At 46.5% G+C, this 20,991-nt stretch overlaps 1 long non-coding RNA gene across 4 annotated transcripts in view; it reads left to right on the top strand.

Moving 5' to 3' along the window:
• The window catches only part of LOC132244642 (uncharacterized), a 161,208-nt gene extending 143,840 nt beyond the window's left edge, over window positions 1-17,368 (top strand). For all 4 annotated transcript variants that reach the window (XR_009456324.1, XR_009456326.1, XR_009456325.1 and 1 more), the window contains 2 exons: window positions 15,912-15,986; window positions 16,491-17,368. This is a non-coding gene — a long non-coding RNA (uncharacterized LOC132244642). The remainder of the gene's footprint in view (window positions 1-15,911; window positions 15,987-16,490) is intronic.
• Window positions 17,369-20,991: the final 3,623 nt, after the last annotated feature.

Genomic DNA, 20,991 nt, shown 5'->3' with positions numbered 1-20,991 from the left:
GGTTGAGGATGGTGGCATTCAGTCCATCTGTACCTGGAGCTTGGGGAACCCCAGCAGCAGGAGGTTCACGTTCAGAAACACCAGCTGCTCCACCAAACCAGGATCCAAGCAGTTGCGGTGGGGTGTCACTACATCCCCAGTGATGCTGAACACCCTCATGGGCAACTGTGGCATGATCCAGCCACATCTGGCTTCGGCTTGCCCAGTAGGCCAAGGGGTTGCACAGTAGTGGCTCCACATCCTTGGCAAGATTGGCAGCTACCATGGCATGAGTGCTACCTGCCTGATGGTGGGGTCTGGTGGCCCTGGATCCCACCATAGAAGCCATGTCCTTGGCCCACATTGGCAGTGCCATTGCTGGAGGAGGAGACTGGCTGGTGGATGGCGTGATAGCTTGGGACAGTAGATCCCACTGTTCCACGTCCCCCCACCTCTGCTGTTCTGCCTGCCTGACTTTCTTTACCAGTGCCTCTGTCTACTGATTTAGTGTTTGGCTGCTGCATACAGTGCCCTTCACCCTGGGGTCACACATGGTGGCCAGCATGTGGACTGTACTGGATTGCAAGGGATCAAGCCATTTCCTAATGCCCTTCTTCAACTGCCTCACCAATGCTTGCATGTCTGGTGAAAGTGGCGCGCCCCAGCCAGGAACGCTGATCCCTTGGAAGCTTTCCACTTGGCTTTGAAGTTCCCTCACTAGGGGGATCACCTGGATAAGGAGGGCATCAGCAGTGCTGCAGCTCTCAGTGGCCTCGAGGAAGGGCTTGAGGACCACCAAGATCTGGGAGATGGTATCCCACTCAGCTCTGTTCAGGGGGCTGCTGATCCCCATCTCCCCAAGCAAGGCCACCTCATGGATGGCCTTTTGTTGCTCCACCAGCCTCTCGAGCATCAGGTATGTGGGTTTCTACCACGTCTCCACATCCTGCATGATTTTATGCTGCAGGATGTTCAGCTCTGCTTGTTTTTCCCACACCATCTTGCCCTCCTTGATGCTTTGGCAGAAGCAGTCTGCCACCTTCCTGCATTTGGAAATGAGCTTGCTGGTGGTGCTGGCACCATCACCGGCAGTCGTGTCCTCCTCCAAGGCATCCCTGACAACAAGGTGCAACTTCTATGCCACATAGCGGATGCCAACAAGGTTGGCATCGTGGACTGCCCTGACCATATTGACCACATTGTAGGTGACCATGAACCTGCGGGTGAGGTCACCCTGCCCAGTGAGCCACCCCTGCACCAAGCGGTTCATGGCCCCCATTATCTCTGTTGCTGTGTGGAACTCGTCCATCACCTCCGCTTGAAGGAGAGCCCACCAACGGCCTGACTGGTCACACCAGTGCCCTGTGAGGTAGAGGTAGGCATGATCTCCACCCCAGCTGCTCCAGATGTCCAAGGTGAAATGTAAGGCCACCTGTGGACCTGCCTTGTGCAGCTCCTCCCTCAAGTACTCTCTGCATGCCTCATACAGGGACAGCACCACTGTCCTACTGAAAGTGGTGCATGCAGGAACTTGATATGATGAGGCCACGAGCACCACGAGCCACCTGAACACTGGCCGCTCAATTAGGGAGAATGGCTGGCCATTGACAGCAAGCATCTCCCCGATGCGCTGGGTGATATTGCTTGCCTTTGGAACATTCTCCCCTTTCTGTCCGGCTTTCCCCCACTGTTTCAGGGTAGCCTGCCTCTGTTTTTGGGGGGGTGGGGGCTTTGGAATGAGAGATGGACTTCCTTTTGGGCACGTTCCCACTGGTGCCAGGCTGAGGAGGAGCAAGGACAAGGGGGTGGTGCCTGTGGAGATGCATCAGCATCCCCATGGTGCTCATGTGCTTTGTTCCCTTGCCCTGCAGTGCAGGCAGATAGCATACATGGGATTATCAGCTCAAAATGACCCCAGACCACACTACCTGCTCGCTTCTGTGGTTCAGGTTCATGTCTGGACGTTGCTGCACTTTCCTCCTCTTCAGCAGTAGAGGCAGAGCAAGAGGAGGAGCGGACTCAGCTGAGCTGCTTGCCTCCACATGTACATCAACCTCCTCTGAAGTGCCTTCTGGGGAAGGAGACCTGGCTCTAGGGGAAACGTGAGAGGTGTCGAGCACAAACTCAGCTGATACTCACCCCTTACCCAGAATTTCCCTTGCTAGGGCACTGAGATCCAGATCCAGTGCCAGCTCTTCCTCTGGCACTAGAGGGCTCTACATGGGAAGTGAAACAGAGGTGGAGTAGGCTGCTGTACTGGTGCTGGTGCTGCTGCTTGTTGTTGCCATCATGGTGGTGGTGGTGGTGGCGGCGAGGGCTGGGGGGGGCCGGTTATGGCTGGTGCTCATGGGGAGAAAGCAGTCTCGGGCACAGGCAGTGGCACTGGCACTACTCCCCTCTCCTTGGTGCTTGTAGCAGCCTCATCCCTTTTAGCGGGAGTAAAGAGGCTACATCTCATTTTGGTGGTGGAGGGAACTTACAGCTCTCCCTCTACCCCCTATTCTGCCCCTCCCTGAATGCTGCCCAGTGTGGTCACCTGACTTTCCAACATGCTTCATGGTGTTTCATGTCTTCCTTTTCTACAAATATATAAATATATTCGTGTTCCTATATAAATTAAAAAATGTAGGTGTCTGGTGCCAATAAGAAATGTTTAACAGTGATTGTAGGTGCTTTTACCCCATATAAAATCAAAAGCGTAGGTGTTTTGTTCCTGTATAAATCAAAAGTGTAGGTTCTTTGCTTTGTCCCCGTATAATTTCAAAAGTGTAGGTGCTTTGTCCCTGTATAAATTCTATAATGTATGATGCAAAGCTTTAAATCTATAGAAATAAAATATAAATGTATGTCTTCCTATATACATTAAATTATATAGTACTCCTATCCAATATAATTATAGTATTCAAAAGAATAAATCAAAGAATATAATAATAAAATAAAAGAACTTTGAAGAAAAAAGTATTCTGAATCTGAAATCTCTCTTGCTAGCAAGCAGGCAATCCTTTAGAAGATCAGTGTTGCTAGCCATAGCTGTCTGATACTGAGCTGCTGGAACACACAGCTCACTCAACTGATACCAAGGCAAAAAGCAGGGCAGTTCAAAAAGTGCTGCCTTTTATGCAGTTTTTCCATCCCTCCCCCAGAGCACCAGGATTAGAAGGGACCTCAGGGAAGAATGACAGTCACTGGCCAGCTACACAGTCAATAATGAGAGGCCTCCTTCCCACCTCCTTCCCCCCTCCTCCCTCTCCTTAGTTTCGTTTCTGTTTCTCTGCGGGCAAGCCCAGCTTTAGCTTCAAAACATTTCAAAATTTTCAAAACATTTCAACTTGCCTCGTTTCATTTCAAGGCTGTTTCAAAGCTCTCTGTTTCATTTTGATTTTGCTGTTTTGAGCTCAAAACAAATCAAAACTGCCGGCGAAATTTCGCACAGCCCTAGCAGCCACTGCTATGAAATAAGGATTGCTGCAACAAAAAATAAAGCTGCTGTATGCCAATATATATTGGGGATAAAACTATAGATCCAGAGGGATCTGATTTCACTACTGTATCAATAGTATTTACTACACATGTGAGGACAGGATATTCCAATTTTGGGGGGCTCCCACTACAAGGAGAGAGACTAATAAAGATCTGCTCTCTAGTAGTTGTTTTTTTCTCTATCTAATATTTTTTTTAAAAAGGAAAAACAAATGTCTTGGCTAAGAACCACCAACATCTGAGCACTGCACACTAGGGCCTATTCCAGCCTTCCAGGGAAGAAAAGAAATAAATAAAAGGGACAGGATCCATTATGCATATGAATTCTCTGTAGTATATATGAATCAGAGCATGCCTTGCAGAAATAATTGCTCAAGTTCTTGTTTTCCAAAGGCCTCTGCTTTTAGGTACAACTGTTCCAATCATCTTTTAGAAAATTGGCCAAAGGAAATAAAGTTTGGGACATTTTGGGGGCCTGCCATTACTAACTGCAGTTTGAAATCAGACAGGTTGCATAAGTTTGATAAAGTGCATCACACTGAGTGTATCATTACCAGTTTTGCCCCACATGTACTTCAGTAGCCACAAAGACCGGTGGAAGGGATTAGTCAATTGGAACTCATGTTAAACAGAGCCCCAGTACTTTTCAAAGTTGTCAGAAAACTGAGCTTTTCTTACCAAGAAAGCCCAAATTAGAGTTCTATGTTGCTGGAGACAGATAACTCAGGACTTCACTCAGATAGTAAATTTTTTACTCTCCATTAAAAGCAAGAGATATAAAATAAGCAGGTCATGTTACAACACACAATTCCCGTAGCTCTTATTTTGCAGCAGTAGCACTGAAACACAAAGCATGATGCAGATGATAGAGCACTTCAAATTTCACTGAGTTAAAAGCATCCCTGTCAGTTACGGAAATGCAAGTCTCAAATTAAGCGAAAGTTTCTGTTTGCATTATTCAACTGAGATGTCAAAACTTAAAAAGTCACTCAACAGTTATTTTAGCAGTCATCTGACAATGGTGAGGCCTTCTGCTGTTAGAATTTTGGAACATGCATATTTTATGACTCCTCTGCTGGGTTACAAGGTGAAAGTCTTAGCAGCTGCAGCAGGAGAGGCTCCGCAGACTTTAGATGTTTGTTTGTCTGGCTCAGGGATTAGTCACCATGCAGCTGTGAACCCATGCCAAAAGTGAAGTGGTTGGTTGGAGACATTTGTCTTTGTATTGTGGTAGCACTGACAACTTCAGTCACAGATGGTGACTGAAATCAAATGACTACATGGTGGTACATACTATACAAACACAGAACAGATAGTCCCAGTGCCAAAGACTCCAATCAGTTTCCTTCCTCACAGACTGATGTATGGATCAAAACAGATATATAGCTTTCTCCTAATGGATTCAATTCCTTGATTACTCAAAACCTGGTGGACCGCTTCAGATATCCACAATAATTCTCTAAAGGTAGGAATGGTTTTTCCTGATGTCAGGTTAATTCTGCCTCCCACTACAGTACTGAGAAATCAGTTCTCAATGTGTTTGAACAAAGTCTTGGAGGAACTTTTGGATTCATGCTAGGCTTTTCACTTCAAGAAGGTAGGGTAATTGTTCTAGCCCCCTCCTCACTTTCAAAACTCTCCCTTTCTCTTTCTTGTTCCCCAGCTTCCCATCCATGTCCACATCCACATCCTAAAAGCTATTTTTGTTTCTTTCCACATATGTTCTACTCTATCTTCTGCAAAGCAGCTCTTTTCTGCTGTCCACAAAAGATCATGTTATTCAAGAACCAATAGGTGTTTACAGGGAGACCCTTTTGTGTTTTTACAAGAAAAGTGAAAATGGCTTTGTTTTTATCTAAGAACATTTCTGTTACTACATGACTGATATTTTGTATAACAAGCTCACACTCCTTGTCTTATAGGAACAGATTTAAACTAAACTCAGGGTCAAAGCAATTTCAGCTACACAGCTGAAATCATTTCCCAAATTTAACACTCAACACTTTTCCATCAGTTTCCAGCATATGTGACTACAGTGCTGGCTGAATTGTTCTGGTTGGGATCTCCCAAATGACAGCTGGCTTGAATATACAGCTGAATGTCTGTCTAAATTGGCTTTCTTCACTCCCTTTCCTACTTGCCCTCTATCCACTCAGAGCATCTCACCTGTATTAATGAGGGAGCCTTCTCTACTAAATAGATATCATCTGCAAGAGCCTTAATTAGGCACCCCATCTCACTGAATCTTCAACAGAGGGTAAACTTGCTGGAAAGCTGGTTTTTGCTCTTCTACCTGCAATCCTTAAATTTAAGTGTTCAGAATAGAGGAATTATTGAACATGCAATGTCTTTATTCTTCTACTTTGTTGCAATTTAGATATCACTGCATATCTGGCAGTGTTTAATTTTGCAAAGCATTTGGGAATAGAGTTGGGATGAAAACTGCTATATAAGTAAAAAGGCATTGTCCTATAGTAGCTTGAATGCAACCTCTTTGAGAGAGGGAATGGTTTGAGTTCATGGACTTTCAGGCCAGAGGGAATATTATGAGCCCTGTATAATACAAGGCATAGGATACTACCTGGTGATTTTTACATCAGGCTCACATGACTACTATCTTTACTTCTAGTCTGCATTTACCTTGCTTCAGCATCCAGCCATCAAAGCTCATCATGACTTTATCTGCTGTACTATATAGCACTCTACCTATCAGCTCTTGATAGGGCTAATAAGATCAGCATTACTGTGAGATCCAATTAGAAGCACATCTGAGACTCTGCCAGAGCCCATCCTATAATAACGGCTCTTGCCTGCTCTGTGCGTCTCAGTGTATTAGGGAGAAAAACCAGAGCCTGTAGGTGATGACAAGAACCAAATCTAAAATAAAAACAGCCATGCTTAAAGCTGTCAGCTTTGACCTAAAACAGGAGAAAAATCTTTGCAAGAATGTCCTGTGAACTTCCACTTTAATTAGGAGATGGGCTTCCACAAGCAAACCTGAGCTGGGACCATTCCCTTCCTTTGTTACATTCTGCGAACTTAATGGCTTCTGGTAGGCAAGGAATTCAATAATCCTCCAACATGACAGGTGCACAGTGGAAATCTGCTTTTAAACTCATCGTATGGAAAGTAACTTGCTCTGAAAACCTCAGAGTAAATTTGCTTCATAAATTTCTCTGACCAGAACAATAAACCCATCACCGGGGTAAAAATACTGAAAAATTTGCAGAATTTATACATTGCCTTCAATGAGATGATGAACTCATAACTCAACTTTCAGATTTTCACGTAAAAGCTTCTTAACTCTGGTATAAGACCACTCTTTGAACATGTCCTGATTTCTCAGCTAACAGAAGTTAAGCCCAAGTTAAGAGAAAATGTTCTAGAAACTTTCCATGCTGGAAGGTTGGTGCAAGCAGCAAATGAACCACAAAATTGTCAAACAGGGTGGATCTATGGACACAGGACAGATGGCCAAGAGTCCCTGGCTCAGACAGTTTATAATCCATCATCTAAACATGACATAAGTCTTATAAGGTAGAAAACAAAAGAAAGTGAACTGGGGTGCAGGGAAGAGACACAGAAATAAGCTTTTCTAAGTCCTATTGGCATTTCCATAATTGTTGTTTCTGAGCACAGAAGCTCATTTCATTTTTTTGTTTGTTTGCTTTAAATGAGAGGTCATCTTTCTGGTTAGTTTTCTGTTCTTTCCCATTAAAAGTATTATAGCAGTAGTGAGTGTTAAGAAAGAGACAGAAGACAAGTTTTGAAAAGAGTGCTTTTGGCAAGGATCTCCCACCTAAGAAATAACATGCAGATCTTGTGCAAAATGCATCTATTAGATGATGGTCCTATTCTTCAGAGGTTCAAGACAAGAGCTGTCAGCAGTGAGGACATAGGTGGTCCTGCCTAGTGATTAGAGCCCATGTGAGATACCAGGAGACAAGCCATAGTCAGGAACATCTGAGAGTCAGAAACAAGAACTAGTCAAAAGACACATGTACGGGAGCAGGGAACAGAGTTAAGGCAAGGTACCACACTTAGCCACTCACTCCAATATTCTCTGCCTCTGTTTCACCATCTGTAAGATGGGGATAAGGGCTTACTCATAGGCATGTTACCTCATGGAATTAAGAGTGTTTGAAATCTGCTTTGAGATCCTAGGATGAAAAATGCTATTGATGTGCAAAGAATTATTATTTGGCAGGGAGTAAATGGAACAAACATTATCTTTTCCTGAAGGGTATATAATTCTACTTTGTTTAAAGCCAACATATCACTTAAAAAGAAAGGGCAAATCCACAACATAAACCTGGAAAGTGTTCCAAGTTCGTGCTTAGATAATAGTATTACTGTTTTCTGGCTGTGAATTCCTAACACTATTAGAAAATAGGGATTTGCAAAAAAAGTTCTTAAGGATTGAAGTTTTTTTTTCTTCCAAAGAGTGAGAGAGACAGTATGGAAATTGATTCGACTTAAGGCTTTTAAAAGAGAGCAGTTGCGTTCGGCAGTTTGGCTAAGATGATATTGTAATTTATCTGTTAGTATGGCCCTTTGAGACAATTTTTCGTATATCTTTGGTCTGCTTTCCAGTTGGCAGACAAGAAAGAGGAGGACTTTGATGAGACTGTTCTGCAGCATGAATTCCCACTGGTGGCTGAGATGAGAAGCCAGGCCCTGCTACTTCGTACCCTGGATGAGTGTCTCTGGTTGGGGGGCTGGTGAATTGGTCTAAGGTATACGCGAGTTGGGAGGTGGGTGGGAAAAGCAGCTCTCTGGCTTGGGCAACAAGATGGCTGATAAAGAGCTGAGCAGTCACCTCTGTTCTGCATAAGGTAGAGATGGATAGACTTCAGCCAAGGTTTTCCTCCTCCTATGCCTACAGCAAAGCCACTTGGCTTGGGACGGCTGAAGCTATTGGCACAGTTGTTGGTTCTTTGGTTTTTATTCTAAGAGGCTGTGAAGAAAACAAACAGTAACCCAGGACTGGAGCAGTCTTACTTAGCCTCTGGGTACAGAGACCAGTTTCAAACTCAGAGCCTTAGCTGTACTCAGAGGCCAGTACTCAGACTGCCAGGCTATCATTCAGAGACTGGAGGCCTGCACTGCTTCTTGGTGGGCTAGAGGACTTCCAGGGAAGCAAGCTCTGGCTAAGATCTATTTGGTACAAGTAGAATTTGGCTGCTCTGGGCTGCAGCCCTCTGTGCCTTTCTGGCTGCCACCCTAGCTTAGATCCTCCCCTTGCCTCCGTCTTTTAGAGTAGGCATGGGAAATAATACTGTCCCCCATGCCTGTGCCCAGGGAAGGGGGTAAGGTCCATCCAAAAGCTGCTCTTTGTGCAAGTCCTTGCTATAGAGAGGACCTTACAAGGCTAGTGGAACTAATGGACCCTGGCACTTAGTAGTTGTATTCATATAGCATGCAGTAGGTAGCCTACACAGAGTTTTGGGCCATGCTTGAAGGCACCACAGCTAGGCATGGAAAGCTCACTGGTCAAAAATAGTCTTTGACCTATTAACATCTACACTGGATCAGCCAATATTGGGTCATCCACAAAATGCCTAGGCACCACCCAGAAACACATCTTCTGTGTAATCTGACACCCTCCAGTGGCTAGGCATGTATTACTTTCCATATTCCACACTTCCAGGATGGTGGAATTACTTTACAGACACTCTGCACTTGGTTTTTGACAGGACTTCACAGCCTTTATTACACCCTCCTCTGAGAGCAACCTGAAGTGGACAGCTTGAAATTGAAGTTAAGAACATTTTAGGTAGAGCACTTGAGAAAGAGGTGACTAGCTGGTAATAAGAAAGCTTAGTAGTGGATCTTAACATTAGTTTGGTGCCTTCATGTGCTTCAATGTTATTGATACAGGTAGGAGAATATCATGGTCTGAATTCTCTTTTTTATTGGCCCAGACCAGCCCTCCCATACAATATAAATATTGAAATTAAAACTATTTCCCTGCAAACTGCAGGGAAATGAGTTACTGTTTATCCTGATAGGGTTTGCAGCAGCACACTGAGTTCCACAGCCTGATACATAGCTGTATTTTAATATTAACTGTATAATGTACATCCCTTCATTGCAGCAGCACCTTCTTTGTGTAAGGGAAACTGGGCTTTTATCTCTGTGACAGGACACAGCATTTTCCTGTCATCACTCAATGTCATGTTTTGCAGCAAGCACTGTTTATTCACCAGTAATAGAAGACAGTAGGTTCTCCTCTGCATACAGAATTATCTGTAAACAGACAGTAATGTTTTATCTTTAGAGGCACACAACAAAAAATGACGGTACAAGTGATTAGAATATAAAAAATGGAACAAGCCATCAGGCCTCATTTTTCCCCAATACTCTTAAATAAACACAATCAAATGACATGCTAGGATTTGCTAGATGTATCTATCTTCCTTCCTAGCCGAGTCTATACAACTTTAATGGAGTCAATAATTGTTTGATGAATTACTGTTTGAAATGATAGAATTTCTGAAAAGCAGTGTTTTTGTTTAATTTCCCAAACTGAAAGGTTGGTTGGATATTAGAATGTTGATGCCCAAGTTATTTAAAGGATATAGGCCTTAATGTCATGTGGCACTGAGAAAATGTCTTCATTTGCTGAAATTAAACAAAGACAAAGGACTGTTTAGTATTTTAGTGACTACATCTAATAAACGTATTTTCATACTACTGCTGCAGAAACAAAACCTCATTTAAAAAGACTTAGTTGACCAGAATAAAATTAAGACAAATGAAGTATTCCCAGCAGTTTATTATCAGATGAACTATTTGAAGAAAGATGGGCCAAATGGGATGAAATGATAAACCTACTGATATCACTTTCACTGATGAAATATTTCTTACCTAAATGACTCATTCTTACACCGCTTCAGCAGTTCTGTACTCCCTTGCCTTTTGTATTTTGTGTAATCAATCTTCTGTTAAACTAATAGAAACAATCACTGTACAGACTTCATTGACTAGTAAAATATAGATATATGACTATCACAGCATGCTTTTTTTATTATCTGGAACAGAGGGAGTCTCTTCCACACAGCAGGATGGTGGAAAGGATATTACCAAAAATATAAGTGACTGTGAACCTGACGATAGCCCATAAAATGACTCATCATCCAGCTGTGAGCTCTTTTGTTGACTTCATACACCTTGAATCATAGCCCAGTGACTGAAAAAATTAGCAAAAGGGGAGGGGGAGGCATGAAGAAGAGGGCATCAAAACATGTGGTGGTGAGGACCACATGGGAACATTAACACCCACCTGGTCTCCTAACTATAGAAACACCTATGCAGCCACCTGACCAGGGTCACCCTGAAATATGGTGATGGGTACACATTGTACCCCTAGGCTTCCTGGTCTGGATGCACTACCTCCCCTTGGTACCTCGGAGGCCTTCACCCAGACGGAGCCCAACCCAACCTCCACACAAACAGGGCCCCTGACTCCAGGCTGGACAGGTTGCAGATCACCAGAGACCATGAGGCAGAGATTGATGTCTACACTAGGCCCTGCATCTGGAGAAGGATGCCACAGAGACCGGGCAGAAGAGCAGACCTGACCATGATGCCCCAAACGATGGTGAGTGAAAAATGGTCAAGTCAGGACTGAAGCCACAGCATGCATCTTCTTCCCCACCAATAACCTTCCATAACAGTTACACAGCTCTCTCATGATCAACTAATGTTGCATCTGTGCAGGAACAGCCAATCCCAGCAAGGAGGCAACATAGGGTGATAGTCGTGGGAGACTCCCTGCTGCGGGGCACAGAAGGAGCCATCTACTGTCCAGACCCCCTTGCACGAGAGGTCTGCTGCCTTCTAGGAGCCAGGATAAGAGAGGTTACAAAGAAAAACCCTAAGCTGGTCCACCCTACTGACCACTACCCCATGCTCCTTGTACATGTGGGCACCAAAAACACAGCAAGAAGCAGCCCCAGGAGGATCGTAAGAGACTACAAGAACATGGGGGTGAAGCTCAAAGGCCTAGGAGCACAAGTAGTGTGCTCTCAATCCTCCCAGTCAGAGGGTGTGGCTGTTGAGATTGAGATGATTGAGATGTCTCTCAATCCTCCCAGACATCTCAATCCTCCCAGTCAGAGGGTGTGGCTGTTGGTGGGAGGAGTGCATCGAGGAGGTCAATCGAAGGCTTAGGAGATGTTGTCATCGTGTGGGCTTTGGGTATCTCAACTATGGTACACAGTTCTACAACAGGGATGGTCTACATGCAAGGGATGGTATTCATCTCATGAACAGAGGAAAGAAACTCTTCACTATGAGAGTCATCAACTTGTTGAGGAGAGCTTTAAACTAGGCAAGTCCGGGGTCTGGGGAGAAGGCTCCACTGTGGTACACAAAGCCAGTAGCCACAACAATACACAGGAGGGCATTCAAGAAATGGACAACCAGATTGGTTCTGACATCTTGTGACACAGACAGTGTGTCAGAAAACCTGAAGCAACTAGGGAAGAGCTCAAGTGTCTTTATGGGAATGCCAGAAGCATGGGAAACAAACAGGAGGCACTGGCACTCCACCTGGTTGATGAGGATTTCAATTTGGTTGGATTAACGGAGACCTGGTGGGATGACACTTATGATTGGGCAGTCATTATTGAGGGCTATAAGCTTTACAGGAAGGAAAAAGTTGGGAAGAAGGGAGGTGGGAGGAGGTGTGGCCTTCTATGTGAAAGAGCAGTACCCCTCCCCGTAGGTCATGTTTGACAGCAGAGAAGTGTCGCTTGAGACCCTATAGGTCAGGCTACAAGGAGGATCAGGAGAGGGAGACCTGATGGTGGGACTCTACTACAGGTCTCCCTCACAAGAAGAGGAGAGTGATCAGGCGTTCTCCAGAGAACTGACTGAGGCAGCTAGCACTACAGACATGATTATCATGGGTGACTAACTACCCTGACATCTGCTGGGAGGATCACTCAGCCACCCCTGGCAGGTCAGCTAACTTCTTGGCAACAATAGATGACCTGTTTCTGACACAGGTTATGGAAGGGCCTACCAGGGGTAAGGCCACCCTGGATCTAGTGCTGGCCAAAGGCAATAACATCATAGGTGACCTAGGGATTGGTGGTATTCTGGGCAGATTTTGGCAGACTCAAGAGGCTAGTTGGAAAGGCCCTCTGCAATCAGCAACCAGATGACTTGGGAGTTCAGGAATGGTGGAGCTTGCTTAAGGAGGCAATTCTAATGGCCCAAAAAGAGGTCATCCCCACGCGGGCAAAAAATGGGAAAGGAACCAATAGACCCGCTTGGCTCAACAGGAATAGTAGAGAGCTTTTGAAAAAGAAAAAAAAAATCATATAAACAATGGAAGAATGACTCAGCGACCAGAGAGGAATACACCTGTATCACTAGGGCCTGCAGGTATGAGACAAAGAAAGCCAAGACAGGCATGGAAATCAACCTGGGAACTGGAATGAAATACAACAAAAAGCCCTTCTACAGATACATAGGGAGCAAGAAAAAGTCACGCTCCACTCTGGGACCCCTAATGAATGCTCAGCGGCAGCCCACAGTTGATGCCCGTGAAAAAACGAGCTCCTAAATATATACTTCACATTGGTATTCCTGAAATCAAACAGGGACTGTTCACTTGACCAGAGGCCTGGGGAACATGGGGAAGACAACAAACTACATGAAATCAGTCCTTAACAGGTGAGAGATCTCCTGCAGCACTTGTATGTCTTCAAGTCTGCTGGGCCTGACAACCTGCACCCTGAAAGAGTCCTAAAAGAACTGGCTGAACTAATAGCAGTACCACTGGCCAAGCTGTTTGAAGAGTTGTGGAACTCAGGAGTGGTCCTGGATGACTGAAAGAAGGACAATGTGGTACCCATCTTCAAGAAAGGGGAGAGGGATAACCCTGCAAACTATAGGCCGGTCAGTCTGACCTTGGTCCTGGGTAAAATCTTTGAAAAATTTATTAAGGAAGCCATTTTTTCCAAGCTGGAAATGGACAAGGTTTTAAGAAGTAGTCAGCACAGCTTTGTCGAGGGTAAATCATGCCTGACAAACCTTGTGTCCTTGTATCCTCAGGTATAGCAGGAACTGAACTAATGTAGCTGATGTTAACATAAAGTGTAATAATTATAAAATGTAACTATATTAGTCTTGTCCTGTAAGCAACTTGAAAACTCCATTTTGTATCCTTCTGCTTGACATAAGTAAATGAACTCTGCATAGCCTTTTTGTATGAGTGTGTTTAAAAGGGTGAATGGTGAGAAAATGGCATAGAGACGGGAGAAAAAGTTTTAACTGTTTATGTAAGCAACAAGGTGCCAAATGTAAGTTACCAGTCAGTAAACTAATTAATGAATGGCTAAAAAAATCCCTTTGAGGCCAAGACACAGCAGGAGATAACAAAGAGGAGAAAGGCACACATCCTGCCAAATGGGCAGCAAGGACACTCCAGGGCTGAAATAAAAAGAGGACGAACGAGAAATGACCGCAACAACAAAAGCTGGATATGGAAAAACCCCAAAACATTGAAACAAAGGATGCCAATCCCTATACAAGAAGACTTTAAAAATGCCAAGTTGGGTGAGTCTCTGTCTCTGCTGCTGTTTTGTTGGAGCGCAGAGGTGTCTGTTCAACCCGCTCCAAGATGCTGGCTCCAAACGGCTGTCTCCAAGCTGCTATCTCCAAAATCTTTCTCCAGCTGCTATCTTCTAACATCATCATCTACTCAATTAGCTGTAGTTGGCCACCCCATGCTGATATTGAGCAACTATTGATGGTAACTGATGTATGTGCACAGATAGAATGGTTGTTTTGTGTATGTGTGTGTCTGTGTGTAACGATGTGCATAATAATTTATGTGTGTTTGTATGAATGGTGTGTCAAACCTCTATGTCTAATTCACGTAATCAATAAATGCGGCATTTTGTCTTATCCCCCTTTATAAGGTCTCGTTCATGATTTAAGCAATTGGCATTTGTGTAACACAGGTAACTAGCCATGTGGATGAGGGACATGAGGTGGACATGATTTACTTAGACTTTAGTAAAGCCTTAGATTCTGTTTCCCATGGGATTCTCTCAAACAAACTCCAGGGTGCTGGACATGACCAGTCTACAGTGACATGGGTGGACAATTGCTCAAAGGGTGCTCCAAGGGGGTGGTAATTGACGGGATGGCCTCATCCTTGAGGGCTATCTCCAGTGGTGTCCCCCAGGGATTGGTGCTTGGACCCATGCTCTTTAATATATTAATTAACGACTTGGATGAGGGGTTGGAAAGCTCAATTATTAAGTCTGTGGATGATATCAACCTGTGGGGAAACACAGGCACACTGGAGGATAGGGTTAGGATCCAGGATGACCTTGACAGACTGGACTCATTGGCAAAATGGAATCAGATGAGGTTTAACAGGGATAAGTATGAAGTCCTTCATCTGGGTAGGACTTTACCTCACCACAACTACGTGATTGGTGGTGTTGCACTGGCTGGCACAGCATCTGAACAAGACCTGGGGGTTATGATTGACTGGAAGATGAATACGTGCCAACAGGTCACCAAGAAAGCAAATAGAACTCTAGTGTGCATCAGCCGTTGTGCATCTAATAGATCCAGGGAAGTGCTCCTCCCTTTCTATTTGGCACTGGTGAGGCCCCAGTTTGAATACTGTGTCCAGGTTTGGGCACCGCACTTCAAGAAGGACATGGATAAGCTTGAGAGGGTACAAAGAAGGGCCACTCGCATGGTCAAGGGCCTGGAGGATAGCCCCTGTGAGGATAGACTTGGGGAACTGGGCCTGTTCAGTCTGACTAAGAAAAGACTGAGAGGTGACTTGATAGCCATCTGCAAGTACATCGGGATGAACACCAAGATCTAGGTGAGCAACTCCTCAGGAAAGCACCTCAAGGAAGGAAAAGGCCCAGTGAACATAAGCTTATAGAGGGTAAATTCAGGCTAGATATAAGAGAACTACTTCTGTGTAAGGGTCGCCAGATCTGGAACACATTGCCAGGAGAGGTAGTGCAGTCACCATCCTTGGAAGTGTTTAAGAGGAGGCTGGACAGTCACCTTGTTGAGCTTGTTTGAGCCCAATAACTTCTTGCCCATGGCAGGGGATGAGACTTGATTTTACAGGTCCCTTCCTGTTCTACAATTCCATGATTCTATATTTTTCAGGGACTTTGAAAATGCCAAATTTAACCCCTCTCCTCCCCCTAGCCCAACAGTAATCCCAGTAATGTGTTCTCTGGTATTTGTCACAAGGTTGGGCCAATGCTTTACTAATAAATCCTCAATAAAGCAGTGCGTTTTCCAGTTTTTAAGAATTATCTTGAATTATTATTTTTTTAAATCAGCTGCATAAATTGGGTATTAAATTACCCTATTAATCCATCTGTATGTGGATGATAAAGTGACTAATCCTGCATGTTTAAATAATTTGGTGTTTTGGTTGTGAATTTCAGATATACAACTCCAGATGGACAGACAGAGTTTCTCAGGGGGTTGTGACCTAACTCCCTAGATGCCTCCAGGGAATAGTAGGTGCTTCTTGGGGAGTTCTTTGCTCAATATCCCCCTCTAGACTTCTAATTTTAAATCTGTGATCTCAACCCTCTTCCTTATTCTTTTTCCTTTGTCCCAAGTAGTCAGCTGTAGCCCTGAAATCAACCTGGCTGGTTCCAGTTCCTCCTTCAAGGAACTGACCTAGCGCCTGATCTGTGCTTCCCACTTGCAAGCAGCCCCTCTCCTATGTGCACTGCCCAACCTTTTCTCCTGCTCCTACCCTAGCTGGCTTCCACACTCCAGTATCTGATCTTGCTGGTCTTTCAGCTTGGTGACCTTGGCTTGCCTGCTGATTTTCAGTCTGGCTATACACCTCAAGTTTAATGTCCTGGCCCTTGATATTGCTGTGATGTCTTGGGCTTAACTTTTGCTACTGCTTGTTGACTTGTTGCCTTGGCTACTGACCTCTGACCAAGCCTGTAATAACACAAGTCAGTAAGTGGCTTCCATTGAAGTTTTTTTTTTTTTTAATATTTCAGGGCTAGAACAGTCAGAAGAAGCAGAGGCCAGTGGAGCAGCAAGGGTGATGTCCCTCTACCTGGTTGCAGCACTGTCCCACAATAAGGGAGATCCAGTTTTGATGTTCCCTTCTGAATGGAGGGATCTGAGCCCACATAGTGTTCTGGGAAGTGATGTGTTCCCTTTCCTGCTGACTCTATTTCAAAGCTATACAGGGACAATGATTCTCTGTCCTACTGATTAGGGCAGGGGTTTTCAACCTTTTTTTTTTAATGAGCGTACGCCCTCTCTCTCAAAGTTTCAGCCCATGTACCCCATTATATTTTCTCTTGTTTGTAAGGGGCAGGAAGGGGGCAGATTGATGCCTCCGCGGTGAGGAAGGGAGTGGGGCTGGGGCTGGGGCTTGGGCTGGGGCTGCACAGCTGAGGCGGAGCATGGCATGGAGCTGTGAACATCTCGTCCAGGGGGTAAAGGGAGGGGGGGTGACTCCCACCACTGCACACACCCCAGGATGGCATGTGGGGCACATGCCCCCAGATCTGTGTGAAGGGCAGGGCACACTGGCCCAGCAGTGGGGGAGGGAGTGGGGCTGGGGCAGGGGCAGGGACTGCCTAGCCAGGGTGAGGAGAGGGACAGTTGTGCAGGGGGTGGCCCCCGCCACTACAGGCACCCCTGGGAAGGCATGGGGGGCATGTGCCCCTGGATCTATGTGCAGGGCAGGGTGGGCTGCCACTGTGGGCTGGGGACAGTACTCGGCTCTTCCGGGAGGTGGGGAGGCTGGGTTGGGCTACACTTGGGGAGGGTGGTAGTGGTGCTGGGAGAGGGGGCCAGGGGACTACAGCAAATTCTGGAGTGGCTGCAGCCCCTCCCATAGCCCCCTCACAGTGCCACCACCACCTACCCCAAGCACAGCCTGGCCCAGCACCCACCAGGAAAAGCCCAGTGCAGCCCTGCCCCCAGCCTGCAGCAGCAGCTCACCCTGCCCTGTGCACAGATCTGGGGGTGAATGCCCCCCGGTGCCCTCCTTGGGTGCATGCAGCTGCAGGGGACAGCCCACACCCCCTGGATGAGTTGCTCATGGCTCCATCCCATGCTCCAACCCAGGTGTGCAGCTCCAGCCCCAGCCCCACTCCCTTCCACACCATGGATGCCTCTCTCAAGGCCACAAGCAGTTCATCAGGGGCGATGAGGGTAGGTTCCCTCCACTGCTCATACCCTTGGAGGGCATGGGCGGGGTGTGACCCCGGATCTGCGCGTGGGGCAGGGTGGGCTGCTGCTGGAAGCTGGGGCTGGTGCCAATGCCAGGCTGTTCCTGGTAGGGGTGCTGGGCCAGGCTGCACTTGGGGCAGGCAGTGGCGGTGCTGGGAGGACAGGTTGGGGGGGCTGTGGTGAATTCTGGAGTGGCTAGAGTCCCTCTCGTTGCTTCCTCCCAGCACCGCCGCCACCTGCCCCGAGCACAGCCTGGCCCAGCCCATGCTAGGAAGAGCCTGGCACAGCTCCAGCCCCAGCCTGCAATGGCAGCCCGCCCTGTCCCATGTGCAGATCCAAGGGCACCCCCCCCCCATGCCCTCCCTCAGGGTGTGCGCATCAGCAGGAGTCACTCCCATGTAGCTCAGTCTGGTGCCCCACCCTGGCTGGGCAGCCCCTGCCTATACCCTAGCTCTACTCCCCCCCGCTACTGCTGGGGCCTCGATCTGCACCCCCCCAGGCCCTTCACTCACACCATATTTACCAGACAGACCTGGATGCTCTCCTGGCCACCTGCATGCTGCGCTATGGCTGTGCACACGTGCATGTCATTTATCAGCCACATTAGTTCTGCGTACCACCTATGACCTTTTCAAGTACCCCTAGGGGTACACGTACCCCCAGTTGACAACCACTGGATATGGGGACACACCCAAGAAGTGGGATCCCTGGGTTATTGTCCCTGATCAAGTGAGGGCATGTTTGTATAAGGCATAATTGTGTCAGTGAAGGTACTCTGGACACAAAACGGCCTCTAGCCTAATGACTGGGCACTTCTGTGGTGAGTGGGAGATGTGGATTTGCCCCCTGAAAGCCGAGGATGGAACTTGAAGCCAGGTCCCTTGCTGCCTGGTTGACTGTTCTAACTAAAATTGTAGAACACCTCTTCTTCCTGCTTTGTGAATCTAGACTTGCTTTTTCCTTTATTTTGTAAGTATCTGAAATAAAATATTTCATCCAGGATTGAAAGAACTTCTTGTGATGAATGAAACAACAACAACATGTTTTATCTAGCCCTAATGCTTTTTGCTAGTTCTCAGGGATCTGCACTGGTGACTGAATTTATATTTTAGAAGTTTGGCCTGTTAACTTTGTGCTTACAAGGGGAAACATCAACATTTTTCTTCCTTTCCCCAGCTGAGCCAAGAAGTACAAGCAGACAGACAAAAATACCATGGCCATTATAAAACAGCAACTCAAACAGTTTATCTCCCTGATCTAAACCAGAGATTTTTATTTTAGAATCTCTGGGCCAAGTTTCAGCTTTGGTTATATATGTGCTCAACTCCCTTTGACTTTAGTACGTAGCTCTTTGAGATAGGCTAAGCAGGTGTGGTCTGTGCTCTTTCTCTGGTTTTGCTCCTTTTTTCTCATCTCTCAAATCTCTTCCTGAGGACAAAAGCCCATTAGACATACAGGATTTAAAACACTTCACATTAACAGCTCTTTTATACTGGAGCTGCTGAAAAACAAGATAGCATCTCTCAGACATGAGAGGGGAGTCTAGTTTTAAAGGGACTCTGTCTGTTCACAGGTTTTTGTAGTCCAAAGATTTCAGCACAGAGCTCATTCATGGAACCACTAAGTCAGGGGTGGACAAAATACAGCCCACAGGCCAGATCTGGCCCACCAGGTCATTCTATCTGGCCTACAGGGCCCCTAAAAAATTTAGAAAATTAATATTTATCTGCCACGGCAGCCTTTCAAAGCTGACAAATGCCAGGGGCACTAGGATCCAGGAGGAGTCTCGGTAGGACTGAAAAACCCAGCCCAGCCCAGCCCAGCCCACCCCTAGCCATTTCACTCTCTTCCTGCCCCCGCACTGCTCCAGCACCACGTGGCTTCATCACCAGACTGGGGAGCACAGGGCTGCACCGGTATGTGTGTGTGTGCATGCATGCATACGTGTGTGTGTGTGTGTGTGTGTGTGTGTGTGTGTGTGTGTGTGTGCAGGCAGACAGGGACAGTGTGTGTGTGTGTATACAGGCAGGGACAGTGTGTGCATGCGTGTGTGTGCGTACAGGCAGGGGCAGAGTGTGTGCACCACCCCTCACTGCCATACATGCAGACCCCCCACATCCCCTCAAACATCCCAAGCACTCATGCACCCACAAACCCCATACCCACCCACACCCCACATACCTACACACCCATAGCCCCCCACAAGCCAATACCCACCCCTCCTCACAATATACAAGAGTAAGACTTCATTTTCAGGTATTGTACAATCACCTCTATGTACACTACACAAACACATGTAAATCAGGACAAAAATATTTTTTGAAACCAAATTAATGAATGCTGTCGATGTTCACTTTTTAGAATATAATTTGGTATTTTTCTGTTCCGAGATGGCAAAACCTCTTGCTGAAAGGAGTACTTTCAGGGGCAAGGGGAGGGACTTCTGGTGGCAAAGGTCAGGGGTTAGGAGGTGGGACTTCCCACAAGATGGTGACCAGGGCAGTGCATCTGTTAAGAGTCGGGGCTACCAATCTGGTCCTCATCAGCTTGCCAAAACTCGGTAAGTGCCCCTCCACCTGAAATAATTACCTACCACCGCATTAAGTGGAATTGAGTAGGAGTAGACCAGTCAGCTTCTACTGGGGTGGCAGTCAATGTTCATGCCACAGCTGAGGGAGCTGCAGAAGGATAGCAAGCTGTGTCAGTTGTGAAAAGCAAATTAGGACTTTAAAATGCCTTTCCTTTTCAGGTGCTCTTTGTCATGCAGGACGGGAATTTAAAGCCTTATTTCCCATCCTTGTTTCCCTAATGCTTGCATACACACCATTGATTTCAATAACTACACTGCTGTGAAATGGGAATTAACGCAGAAGGGAATCAGGTCCAAGAAGATCCCCCATGTGTCCATGTCTCACAATGATTAATCCATTTCATTTGAACCTGCACAAGCCCTCTGACCCTCCCCTCCCCACTCCTCCAGCCCTCCCATGGGTGTCCCGTCTGGGCCAGCTCCAGCCGTTAAAGAAAAAAAAAAGAGAAAACCCCCACACTCACTGTTCCTTCCAGTGGGGGGGGGGGGCAATCCCCACTGCCCCCTGCTACCCCACACCATGTGGGGGGCTCTCCACGAGCCCCCCCAAAGCCCCGAGGCCACTGCAGGAGTGGTGAGTCCCAGAGGTTTTCTCCTTTCTTTTTTTCTTAAAGGGCCAGAGCTGGCCTGGGTGGGGCAGCCATGGGGGCAGAGGGGCGGGGCTGAGGAAGTGGAGGGGGGGTCAGGGGGCTTGTGCAGAGCCCGCCATGCAGCATGGGGCA

The sequence above is a fragment of the Alligator mississippiensis genome, chromosome 13 (assembly GCF_030867095.1).
Source record: "Alligator mississippiensis isolate rAllMis1 chromosome 13, rAllMis1, whole genome shotgun sequence".
NCBI classification, from domain to species: domain Eukaryota; kingdom Metazoa; phylum Chordata; order Crocodylia; family Alligatoridae; genus Alligator; species Alligator mississippiensis.
The sequence above is the reverse complement of the archived record's forward strand: the minus strand, read 5'-3'. Positions and strand labels throughout refer to the sequence as shown.